The sequence below is a fragment of the Amphiura filiformis genome, chromosome 8 (genome assembly GCF_039555335.1).
Source record: "Amphiura filiformis chromosome 8, Afil_fr2py, whole genome shotgun sequence".
Lineage (NCBI taxonomy): Eukaryota > Metazoa > Echinodermata > Ophiuroidea > Amphilepidida > Amphiuridae > Amphiura > Amphiura filiformis.
The window spans coordinates 37570985-37583994 of NC_092635.1; the positions used below are offsets into that span (position 1 = coordinate 37570985).

At 39.4% G+C, this 13010-nt stretch overlaps 1 protein-coding gene across 1 annotated transcript in view; it reads left to right on the forward strand.

Annotated features, from left to right (window-relative positions):
• Positions 1-11214: 11214 nt before the first annotated feature.
• The window catches only part of LOC140159003 (uncharacterized), a 97217-nt gene continuing 95421 nt past the window's right edge, over positions 11215-13010 (forward strand). Inside the window, exon 1 of the mRNA XM_072182312.1 lies at positions 11215-11413. The gene's annotated coding sequence lies outside the window, so the exon portion shown is untranslated. The remainder of the gene's footprint in view (positions 11414-13010) is intronic.

Genomic DNA, 13010 nt, shown 5'->3' on the forward strand with positions numbered 1-13010 from the left:
AGTCGCAATAGATTATATAATCTTTTGTTCTTTTGATGCCGATTAGAAGTTGCGACAGGCTATTCATAAAAGTGGTACCATTGTTTCGAAGAAAGGGGTTCCGCCATTAAATTGCTCACTGATCCGGCATCATATTAACGCTCTACACAACAGGCGGGTATCAATAAGTGACCACACTACAGTCATGTGTAAGGGCAGTCATGTGTAAAGTGGTACCATTGTACTCATGTATCACAAATGTGTGCTTGTGTGGGTCTGAAGACTATAAGGAGGCTTTAGCTGTCGATGCAATCATCTTTACCACCCACCTGACGATAGGCGTTTCATTTAAATAAATTGAATGCTCTTGGTGATCGATTACACATTAGAATGTATGAAGGCTGCCATGTCCAGTCCATATATCTATATTACACTATAATGGTATTAAATCGCTATACGTATACATGTAAATATAAGTATAGGCCTATAAAGGTTGTTTTTAAGAAATTTCCATTTTAATTTAATGTTATTTTATTTTATTTTATTTTAAGAAGGAGATTGGTATAGAAATAGTGGCGTGCCCAAAGAGGGGAGGGGGTTGGGGAGGGTCAGATTCACCTCTGTAAGAAGTCTTGGGAGGGGGGGAGGGAGGAAGAAGGGAGGAGGGGATATGGAGAATGGGAGAGGGCTGGAGGAAGGCAGAAATAAAAAGATATAATAAAGACAAGTAGATAAATATAAATATAAGAAAAATGATGGGAATGAGAGAGGGAGGGTGAGAGGGGACAATGAGAGCGAGGGAGTGATAAAGACAGTGTAGGTATAAGTACAGAGAAGGAAAAAGAAAGGAATGATGAATACATTTAATAATAATTATTAGGCCTATATAATAACTAAACGCATAACAGCACTGGGCAGCCATTCGACGATGTCAATGCCTTTATTCGTTACGTAATTAAAACGCCCAGTCAGCTGTATTTCACACCTACCAAACACAACTCACCCAATTTCGCAAACTGGACGTCGAATGTACACTCTCATGAATATTGATTGGCAACATTTTCCAATATGTCAGCGTTCTAATAGGAAACAATAGAACAATAGACCCTGCAGAGCGTTGCAGAATAAGATGGGATGCACGCTGATGTTTAGATATTTGAATTCTGATATCTATTTCTCGACTTACGTCACTTTCAAAACTGGAACTTCGTCTAATCAAATGCTTGTAACTTTGCTTCTTGAAGTCACATTGGATTCAATGTGGTGTCATAATGTGCAGGATTAGCTAGTGCATCTATTAAAAAAACAAATTTACCCCAATATTGTTCAGTTTGGGAATATTGTGATTATTTTTCCAACTGTAAGGATACTTTATTGGCGCAGTATACTTACTGCAGTGCTGACCATGCTGACGGGCAGTGGCGTAACCAGCAGGGGGGGGGCAGGGGGCTGGAGCCCCCATTTTGAAACTCTTGCCCCTGTTTGCCCCCCAAATGAAAAAGTTAAAGTAGGCCTACTTCTGAGAGTTATTAATTAACCTCATATCTGGTCATTTTAACCTTAAAAAACACAAATTTTTGCGCGCTTCGTGCGCATTTATTCCACTTTTTACCATATGTCACCAGTTTAGCTTCAATATGCCAAAAATTTTCGCGCGCTTCGCGCGCATTGGTATCATACACTTCTTTTGTCGCCAAAAGGTGCTGGATTCCTGCCCCCTCATTTATTATGTTTGCCCCCGCTTGCCCCCCCAAATGAAAATGTCTAGTTACGCCACTGCTGACGGGAATTAGTAGAGCCACAGGAGCCTTCAGAGAGCTGGACAAGGTGTGGAAGGACCGTAACATCAACTCCACATCAAACTGGAGACCAAGCTGAAGTTCTACAATGCTTGTACACTCTCCACACTCATTTATGCCGCTGAGTGCTGGACACTCACAGAGAGGGATGAGGCTAAACGGGATGCCTTTGACATTCGCTGTCTACGAAAAATTCTTCGAGTGATATGGTCATAACATAATCATATAGCCGCATACGATCCAAGACTAAACAGCCCCAAGTTATCATGAAGCTCCGCCTATAGTGGTTTGGCCATCTGCAATGAATGGATGAAGACCGCACACCCAAAAGGCTCTATCTTCGGAAGCCAACCCATGGAAAACGCAAACCTGGTCGTCCAAAGACATCATGGAGAGACCCGGGAGAGACGTAATTAGCTGTAATCCCGGCTGTAATCCACAGAGACATCTCAAGACTGGACCTCGGGTGGACTGTAAAGGAAGCTGAGGTTGCAGCTCTGGACCGTAGGACTAGGAAGCATCTCTTGAGCTAGGCAGCATGTGCAGAAATGCATAAAGCTGACTGGTACTAGTGGTAGGTAGTAGGTAGTAATAATGTTTGCCCCACGCCCTCCTAAAAGAAAAACCCTGACAACGCCATTCGGGAGGGGGCAACTTGGGTGCCCTGGAGTGGGAGTGGGGTCAGAGGGAGTAAAGTTTGAGAGAGCGAGGATAGAGGGAGGGGAGAATATGAAGAAGGGAGGGGAGGGGAAACAGTAGGGAAGGGGAGAGAGATTGAGGAGTGGAATGAAAGAAAAATTGGTGTTTCATTACACTTTGTGTTGACAACTGGAAATGGCTAACGTTGAATAATTAAGCATTTATTTAATAATATAGGCCTGCAATCGTAAGTTTTTTGACCTTGAATATTGCCGGAATGCCGGGGATGATTTGTTGTTAACATCTTGAATGAATAGGACCATAAAAGGAAGTTCATGTTGTTTCAATAAAATCGGTGCACACCGACATCGCTTGGTAAATAATTACATTGTACAGCAGAGACACTAAAATCAATACCCGGGATCGATACACATGTATGTGCTATGTACGATTTGATATTCAGACGATAAATCTTTGGATACCGGGGTAGAAAATGACGAATATCTCCCTAATTTTTCAATTCAAAGGAAGCCGATTTCAAGGCTTGCACTTATCATGCTTATATCATAGATCAATTTCTGAATTCGGCAGCTTTAATTAGCATGAGGCCGCATTGATATGTAAATAGCGTATTGTTATTTAAATTTGTGCCCAGACGTATTGAGGGCGACAATCATGTTATCCAGACGGAGAATGGTTGCATATGCCGGGCATGTCAAATTGCTGAGTGAAGGCTGATAATCACCTTTCTGTATAGGTAATAAGCTAGTATATTTCGTGTACCAGTTGGTTATAACAAAAATTAGTATCATATTAAATATATTAAGTGTATAAACTTTGAAATTTACATGAATTTGAAGAGCAGAGCTTCGAAATCTAGCTAAGTCAGGTGGTGTGAAATTCTGCTGCGTGACCCCCTCTGCGTGGTAGAATTATATTCATAAAACATTGAATTTAACAGATATCATGGGCAGCCAACCACGATTTATCAGCATTTAAAATATATGTTAATTAACAAAGATAAATAATAAAGAGTACAAATGGCAATTAACTAGTAAACTAGTCTACTGTAGTAGACCAGTTTAATTTATCATTCCCTAAATTACTAATCTCTCTGACCTGACCATGGAAAACTCATCATTCCTGTTCTGATTCAACAGCTCAGATATCCACGAGAAAACTGTAGTTTAATTTATCATTCCCTAAATTACTAATCTCTCTGACCTGACCATGGAAAACTCATCATTCCTGTTCTGATTCAACAGCTCAGATATCCACGAGAAAACTCTGGGCAGGGCAGTCACTGGAGATGTGATGTGTTTCGTCATAGATTTTAAATGGTTTCATGCATGGAAACGTATGAATTGTTTATCAAAAAAAAAAAGGAATGCAGCGCAGTCTACTAGTAAACAAGCCTGAATCTTAAAATGTTGCCACGTGATTTCCCGAACACATGATATGTCAACATGTGACCACTATTCAGATTTACCGTAAATATTTGGAGTATTGTTGCACGGCTTGCATAGTCGTATAGTCAACTGTGCATTTCTTTACCTCCGTATAAAATCAATCATGCTGGGAGCCAAGTAACATTCTGTCTGCGCAGAATGACAGAATTCTGTTCTGTGCAGATTGGTATTTTATTTTACTTGAGAGCATAATAGAAATACATAAGACGAATAAGGCGCCATAATGGAAGGTCAGGTCGGGTATCAAAGGTTATTGTAACTTCAAATACTACTTGTATACCGTGTGTCATAAGTCTGTTCCTCCCCCATAGGACAACAATTTTAACATGCTTTAAATTAAACTTACACAAATGATTTGATATTAATTTGTTACTGGTTATTGTTTTGGATTAATATAAATGCCACTTAGCAATTTATTTGAAGTTGTTGTCTTTTTATGGTCGATAACCTCCGAAAGTGTGCAAACCTAGGTTATTGTTGTTTTTCCATTGAAAATCAAGGTTTGCAGACCTTTAAATCTGCCATAACATACAAAATTAGCTCTAAAATTGCAGAACAACGGCCGACATATTTTTTTCGCTGCAATGAGCCTAAAGGTTCATTGCAGCTAGTAGCCCAAAAGCAAATAAACAGAGGGGGTACTTCCATATTCAGGCTACGCTCCAGGGGAAGTCGGAATATAGGCGGAACGGACTTTCGACACACGGTATATTTCACACCTTGCCTCTGTCACATATTTCCTTCATATTATTGACAGCAAGTCCTAATTTTGACTTTGCTATTGCAAAATGTCATTTCATATCAAATTAGTAGACTTTCTTTGAAAAAACATATCACTGGTGCCTGATGGGAATACCCGTCCGCCATTTCATTAAACTGGATCGTTTTCGCCTGGTTTGTGCCCAGATGTATTGGGGGCGCGCTATACTCTCATTGAACAGACCAAGCTCACAAAACTAACAACGTTGTTATTTGCCAATATCAATTAACATGATCCAAGGGTCGAACATGAATTATTCATAACGGATCGATAACTGGGCTCACTTTCTAGCTAGTAAACCAGCGGAATTTTTCAGGTTTTAGGTTTTTTAGGTTTTGCGTTGCTAATAGAACAACCGTGAATTTAGTGTCACCCCTTGCTTATATGTATGTATTGAAAGAATATGATAGTCGTTAGCTTGCGTATTGAAAAAGAACCGTGCGTATTGAACTCAAAAACTGACAAAAAATCTGATTTTATATGTGCTGAACTATATAGCGCAGCGTAGGCCACTGATAGAGTCAGTCTAAAAGCTGATGAGGTCATGAGGTCAGTCACCAGGCTATTGTCAATAGCCTTAGTCGGATGTCCCTCGGCCCAGGGCCGTCGCTAGACCATTTTCTGGTGTCGAGAAATAAATGTTGCTGGTATATGGCCAGATTTACCTTTTCCTTGCCCTTCAGCAACATGATTACCACCCTTGCCCTTCGGTTAGAAGACACCCCTCCGCACACTGTAACTCAAGTTTTTCCAAGCTGTCCCCAGAATTCCTTTACCGAGGAAAAATGCACGAAATCTTGATATAAAATTTGCTATTTCAATCCTAAAATTCAAAGGGGGATGCACCGGAGTCACCGAGCCCGGTGGTAAAATTTCCCTACTGTATTGTCCCACTGATCTTCTAATAAAAATTATTACCGGGACTAATGCCGGGACTAAAAAAATGTAATTTCAATGCTAAAATGAACACAATTGTGGGTACTAAAATCGTGCCAAAGGAAGATGTCTAGGTCTTTTACATCTTTTGGTTAATTTAGTCCGGGTATTTTGATCCAGCTCATGAGCACGAGTTTTATGCTTATTCCGGGCATAATAGAAAAGACGGAATTATAACTCTCATTTGTGAGATTCGTGATCGTGTCAAAGTTTGAGATGAAAAAAAAAAGGAATTTCTAATGGGGCGTCTCGTAAATCTACTCACAGAATGGGTTTGCCGAGATAAATGCTCGCGAAGCGCGCGGCAATTTGGCGGTTTAACGCTAAATGTTTCAAAATGGTCTTAATTTTTTTCTAATATAGCCCAAAAGACTGAGCAGGGGAGGGGACTTACTTGCCACCATACCATATAGCCAGTGGCGTAGAATTCTTTTTAACATTGGGGGATGGAGTTGAAAATATTTCTTGAAGTATAGTGAATCCAGCACCTTTTGGTGACAAAATCAGATTATGCTACAAATGCGCGCGAAGCGTGGGAAGAAAATACCATATTAAAGCTAAACCAGTAGTGAAGTGTGGTACAAAAGTGGAATTAATTGGTACTTTTAAGGTTTATATGGCCAAATGTGAGGTTAATTAAGTTATTGGGGTGATTGTATGGACCATCCCCTTGTCAATATATTGGGTGATTTATCCCTCATCACCCCTGGGATCTACACCTATATGCCTATGCCTAATCTCCATTGGTGCTGATGAAGGGCGCGGTGCAGAAGGGTGATGAGATGCGCACATATTATTTGGTCGATCTTGCACAATCATTAGTTCTATGTCCACATCATCTCAACGCGCCTGACCCACTCCCCCTATTATGTAGTCTACTGTAGTAGACCAGTTTAATTTATCATTCCCTAAATTAATCTCTCTGACCTGACCATGGAAAACTCATCATTCCTGTTCAGCTGTTCTGATTCAACAGCTCAGATAACCATGAGAAAACTTTTTTCTCTGGGCAGGGCAGTCACTGGAGATGTGATGTGTTTCGTCAAAGATTTTAAATGGTTTCATGCATGGAAACGTATGAATTGTTTACCAAAAAAAAGGGGAAAAAATTAATGCAGCGAAGTCAGCCAAGCGTGGCTGTGGATTCAACCTACCATGGCGATTTCTGCCATGAAGATATCGGGGCGATTATCATTCGCTGTCGTAGTGCACGTTAGAATATCACCGTTGCTAGGTCAACTGGATCACGCTTTCTTTGTTACGAACCACTGATCGAAATGATCACTACACAAAGCCTATGGCACATCAAAATTCGGAACAGGTGTATGAACCTAGGCTTGGAGCAGTAACCAATGGTTACTAACGTGCACTACGACAGCGAATTACGAGTGGGTTTTGAAAAGAACCTTCTGTTAAATCATGCCTATTCATCTAACTACTCAATTACAAATCTCTAAATCCCTTTCTTCTTGTCTATTAATATTTTGAATAGTGTTTATCTTTCCCTAGTAGATTATGATACTAAATGAACAATCAGCTTGAACAGTTCGCACTACATCTCATAGGACAATAGAGCTAGCGCCCTGATCGATTCTTCCTGAATATCAATATGCTTCATTTACAGCATGGAAGAAAGAGATAAGAAGGAACCACAACGAACACATTCACTTTGTCCACTCCCTTTACCGACATTTAATTGACATTGTTATTCATGAGGATTTACTTTGATCAATACCCCGCGTTAAATAGGTGATTGGTATTGTACTCTATGTATTTGCATGTCTTCTGGAGCGTGTCTGAAGGATGATTTGAACTAATGACCTTCCGTGCAAGCACTCTATAGGATTTTCTCTGGTGACGTGATCATCGGTCATTGATGGCCTACATCTTTTCTTCCATTTCGCCCAATTTTCCCGAACTTTGATGACTTTTTTCTCAGAGTTGGCAGTCTTTGGCACTGAAACGAGTTAGCTAGTTACGATTATACACATATAAACTATTAAATTAAACATGTTTCATGTACCGGACTCAACCGGAACATTGTGCATTATTTAAGAACATTCTGCATCTATTTTTCATCGAAAAAGTCACCAAAATCTTACCTTATTTGCTAAAGATGAAACTCAGCAAATAAACGGCCGATTTGATGACCTTTTCGATGTGTTAAAGACATTTTCTACACAACACGATCAAGAAAACAGTTTGACTGTAGATCCCAAAACAAAGCTACTATACATGTTCAGAGCATCAGTGAAATTCCATAATCTTACTTCTGGGTAGCGTTTGTTTGTTCTTGGATGGGTTTGTTATAGTTTTTTTCCAGTAATGATTTCGCCAAGCATCGATCGCGGTAAATGGATCATACATGAAAGTAAGTACCATAATTTTGATAGCTTTTCTTTTCATGCGTCAATGGATAAGCGGATTAAAACTTGGCCGATCGAAGTCGTTGTGGTTCCTTCTCATCTCTTTCTTCCATGTTTACAGAGATCGGACACTATAAAAATAATCCAGGGGCTATTTTTGGAGAAAAATGTCACTGCACGTTGGCGACCTTGCGGGCTGGAGTGGCTGTTGAAGGCAGGAGCGTAGGCCTCCCCCCAAATCACCACAGACCAAAAAAGTTAACGAGCAAAAACACATTTTTTTATGCTTTTAAGGTCCAAAAAGGTTCAAGTTTGCCCATTTGCGAGCGTAGGTAGCGAAAAAGTTGGGTTCTTCATGCTTTTTGATCAGAAAAGTCCACAATTTTGGGAAAAGGTCCAAAAAAGTCCCCTTTTTCAAATCAGCCCCCAAATAAAATCTGGCTACGCCCCTGGTTGGAGGGGACTTTCTCCCTCGAGTTTTAGAGATTTTTAAAAATCGCGCATTTTAGTGGGGCCCAGGGGGTAGAGCCTCAAGCTCACGAGATTTTACATTTAGGCAGTTTAGGGCTTTTCAAGGCATCGGACCAGAGAGCTTCCCCAGCACTCATATTCATGATTTATATAACTTAGAAAGGATGGTACTTAAATTTCAGATTTTCGAAGAAGTCCGAGATGAAAAAATGTGCGCGAAGCGCGTGAATTTTTTTATTGAATTATTGAAGCTAAAATGGTCAAATAGATCTATGATGCAAAAGTGGAACAAATACGTGAAAAGAGCGAGGTGATGTTAATTTGGTCAGAAACCCACATACAGTTGTGAGCAAAGCGTGAGGGGTAGTGGGGTGATGATACTAGTGGTTCGCAAACTATGTGCATGAGGCCCTTTGAAAAATTTTCTAGAAATATGAGGAAAGAGGAAATGTAATTTTACCTGAAAGTGACAATACTGTTGGTGCTATTAAAGCATCCCTACTGAATTGCACAGAAATATTTCAAGCACGGATTTTTAATTCTCACTGCACGGAATTTTAATCTCACTGCAAAAACGTGCCAGGAGGCACGTTAAAATAGCCCCTGTCATAGTTCATATAAGATTCATCCGCGGGGCGGTTCACAGAATTCAGGTCGCGATCCCAAAACTTTTTGACCTTGCTTTATGAACTCCAATTGTTCCCCGGGTTTGCCCCATTTGCATCCCGAGTCATTTAAAAATCCATCGGGTCAAACTCTGTGGATCGAATGGAAAAGACGGCATCTTGTGACAAGATTTTACAATTTCAGATGAACTAACACCGCGAAAAAATCGGCCATTTTTGTGGATTTACTTCGAGTTTGGAGTGAAAATTGGACGTGCACTCACTAAAGTATGTTGCACGTACGAAAATACACAAGAACAGCTGTTGTTTATCGATATCACAGTGCCGTTGCTTAGCGACAAATCGACGAACCGGAAATTCACCTCGCCAGGTCAGCGATACGCATGAAAAAGTCGAATTCAATTCGACTGACTGTTTAGACTAGGAAAAGTCGCACTTCAACCGCGAATTGAATTCGACTTCCTCGGGAGCATTGTTGAACAACGACTTTTGAACTCGACTTCGGTCGTACTTGAACAACGACTGTACCTGTTTAGACCTGAATTCGACTGAACTCGACTTCAAAAAAGTCGTTGTTGAAGTACGACTTTTCCCTAGTCTCTAAACGGGGTCAAAGAATTCGATATCTTGTGAGTAAAGTGGTTAAGCAAGATAATAGGAAACCACGTGACCAAAACCAAAACCAAAACTAAAACTAAACATTTGAAATGACCGACTGTGCGGTGGTCTACAAGCGACGATGGCCAATTGTGTAAAGTAGTCCTGAAACAGCTTGGACCACTCGTGTTTTGTGTTTTGTGTTTGTGTTGTTAAAGTGACTGAATTGAGTTGAATCATGGACCATCTGGTCGGTAGGTAATAATGGGGCATTTGAAGTGGTATTTTAATTTATGATTTTGAAATAAAGTTATAATTTTTATTTATTTTCTAATGTCAATTTGTGAAAGAAATACATGAAAAATCTTTGCTTCTGATCTGAGATCTCTGAGTTCATTTGTAACGCGGAACAAACTTGATGTGCGAAAAGTTGGCAAACAAGGTTAACTCGGGCGATTAAGTAAAATCAGGCATAGCTTTTGAACCTGAACTTTTAGGAAAGACTGTAGTTTTTCTGTTAGTCAAGATATTACTGATACTACTGCATATCGCATTTACACCACGCGACCCCTTTCATTTTTGCTGATCCATGAAATGGTATCAGCCTATAATGTATGTTACTTACTATCTATTATCAGTAACTGTTAACCTTGACATGACCTTGATGGTTTTGACGCTTACCATTACTTATATTTTGTGATTACGTGCTTGACACCACTTTGAACATTCTGACAGTCCACCAATATCATATCAATTTGTAAGCGCTCTTTGGCAAAGTCATAGTTCATTGAATTTACAACCGTATGACTAAACAGGCGAAAATAGTAACTTTTTGCACAAGATTTGCAATTGAAAGAGAATTGTTCATTGTTCATTCTAATGAGGCTAGTATATGGACAATATTAGTGTGCTTCGCGCGGGTCCCCGCTAGATGAGTAAATGGGAGCATTCACTAAAACAGAAGGAATAACTGAACAAGTAGAATCATTGAAAAGGTAAATTTTAAAGGTAAACATGACCCTCCTTAGGCCTACATTTCCATTTTAGCTACTTTCTATCTTTTGGATCTTTTCTACATTAAATATCTCGAAAACAATTCATATTTTGGGTCTTTTCTACATTAAATATCTCGAAAACAATTCATATGGTCTTTTCTACATTAAGTATATCAAAAACAAAAACAAAATTGTGACTCCCTGGACCCGGGTGGTGTCACATAAAAGAGAAAAAGTCCGAAACGTGTGACAGTGGAAGCTCCATGATTCAGCTAATGCAATTGCTGATCATGAAAATCGATTTTGCGCAATGCAAGCTTGATATGCGCGAAAGTGTCAAAAGTGGTCCAACTCGTTTTCAGGGCGATTTATTTAATCGAGCATAGCGTTTGAATCCGAACTAGAACATCTGGGAGCCAAGATGATACTGATTCCACTGCATATATCATTGTTACCATGATATCTTTTATTTTATTCTGAAAAGCGAAATTGCAATTGTATAATTTTTTTTGTTACAGTCTGTAAACCAATTTTTCCAGTTCAATAATCAAGCGGTCAGGGCCAGGGTCCTGATGCAGAAAACACATTTTCTGAACATAAAATCACCTCCAAGTCCCGTACCGGGACTGAAATTTTGATGTTCTTGGCGAATTATTGATTATACTTTAAAAAAAAGTTAAATAATTACATTATAACGTATTTTTGATCGTCATAAGCAGATAAGAGAGGAAGAGAGACCAGCTCTGATCAGGATAGACATTCTATTCATCGAGAGGGTGAGTACGAACAACATTCATTTACCTATAATGTGAAAATACTGTGTTTAAGGTTAGCAACTATTTTAAACTGTTGCGATTTGGTATTTCACAGCATCTTGTGAATAGTATTGAGCTTTTGCAAAAATTGCATTGATCAATTCATAGCGAGTGTGTAGAAGATTTCAAATATCACAGATATACCTTTGTAGGTCATGTGGTTCTTGAGTTAATGTTGCACACCGTCATCATCCCTATATCTTCGTGTTAAAAATTGCCGTGATAGTACGATGAATCCTCACGTTTTTCAACAACTACGCATGGTGATTTTATTCGAGATAGGCCGTGCAACTCAGGCTAAGCATACAATTTGAGATTTTGAGCGCCTGCCACACTGTTTCTATTCTATGTTTTACGATTTTCGCATGATCAATATATGGCTGCCCGTAACCGCCACAACGTGGAGCTGCTACGCGTAGCTTACTTTTCGCGGAGCTAAATTGACCAATCATGTTAGATCTTTTCATTACGCGGAGCCAGTGGATGCATCCTCGTTCCAGAGAGAAAAACTCTTGCCAAAATTAATGTTTACTATGGGGATTTTAAATGAATCGATTGTAAATAAACCACGACCAGTTGTACAGGATCAATACCATTGTTTGATTAGTGTATAGTCAATGTTACGTTGCATGCATGTGTAATGTGTGTGGCGTGTTTGTTTGTTTGTTTGTTTGTCTACTGTGTCAGGCCAGGATCACTGACACCCACGGTACTGATACTCTCATACTATCACGGTGATCATATTGTTGAATGTTGTTGACTTAAAAATAATCATGATGCAGTCATGTCTACAGTAGAACTCACCACGACCTTTGAAGGACTTAAACCCTATTAAAAGCTATTAAACCAAGATAACACTCAATGAAAACGGCTCAACTATGTTACATCAGATCTTCTCTGGTTAAATATACACACTGCACTTGTGTCTGTTTTACCTGTGCAATGAGCAATGAGCTGGTATTATATTTTCAGTTGGGTGAACGATTATAAAGCGAACGCAAGGTAACAATACTGTGGGCTTTTGTTTACGAAATGAGACAATAGTCTGCTTATTGTTAACCAGCGTTCTTGAAAATGAGAAGCTTAATGACTTAACACGGTTTAGAAATAATTTCTTCATATTTTTTGGTACAAAAGTACCAATATTTCCAAACACCTATAAATTAGCTAAAAATTTAGGACATGTTACAAAACTATATTTTCTAGAATTTCAGAGAATACTTTAAATATTGGCCGGTTATTTTGTACACAGTAGTGACGTCAACTAGGCAATGGCCTATACTTCTAACATACACTATTTGTAGAGGTCACGCGTCAATGGTGAGCGCACTGAGTATTGTGTATAGGAAAACGGACAGTAACTACAGTATGTATGGCCTACTACTAGTATATAAAGTAAATCCGAACTGGTTTGCAGTTTGCTGAAGGTCGAATTCCGCAGGGACACCGCGCAAGTTATACAAATTAGCTCCCGGCGATACACTGCAGATCGCAGAACTGTGTGCATAGTTTACCACCACTCTGCCTAGCTATATAGTTATGTACAATACTGTATGAG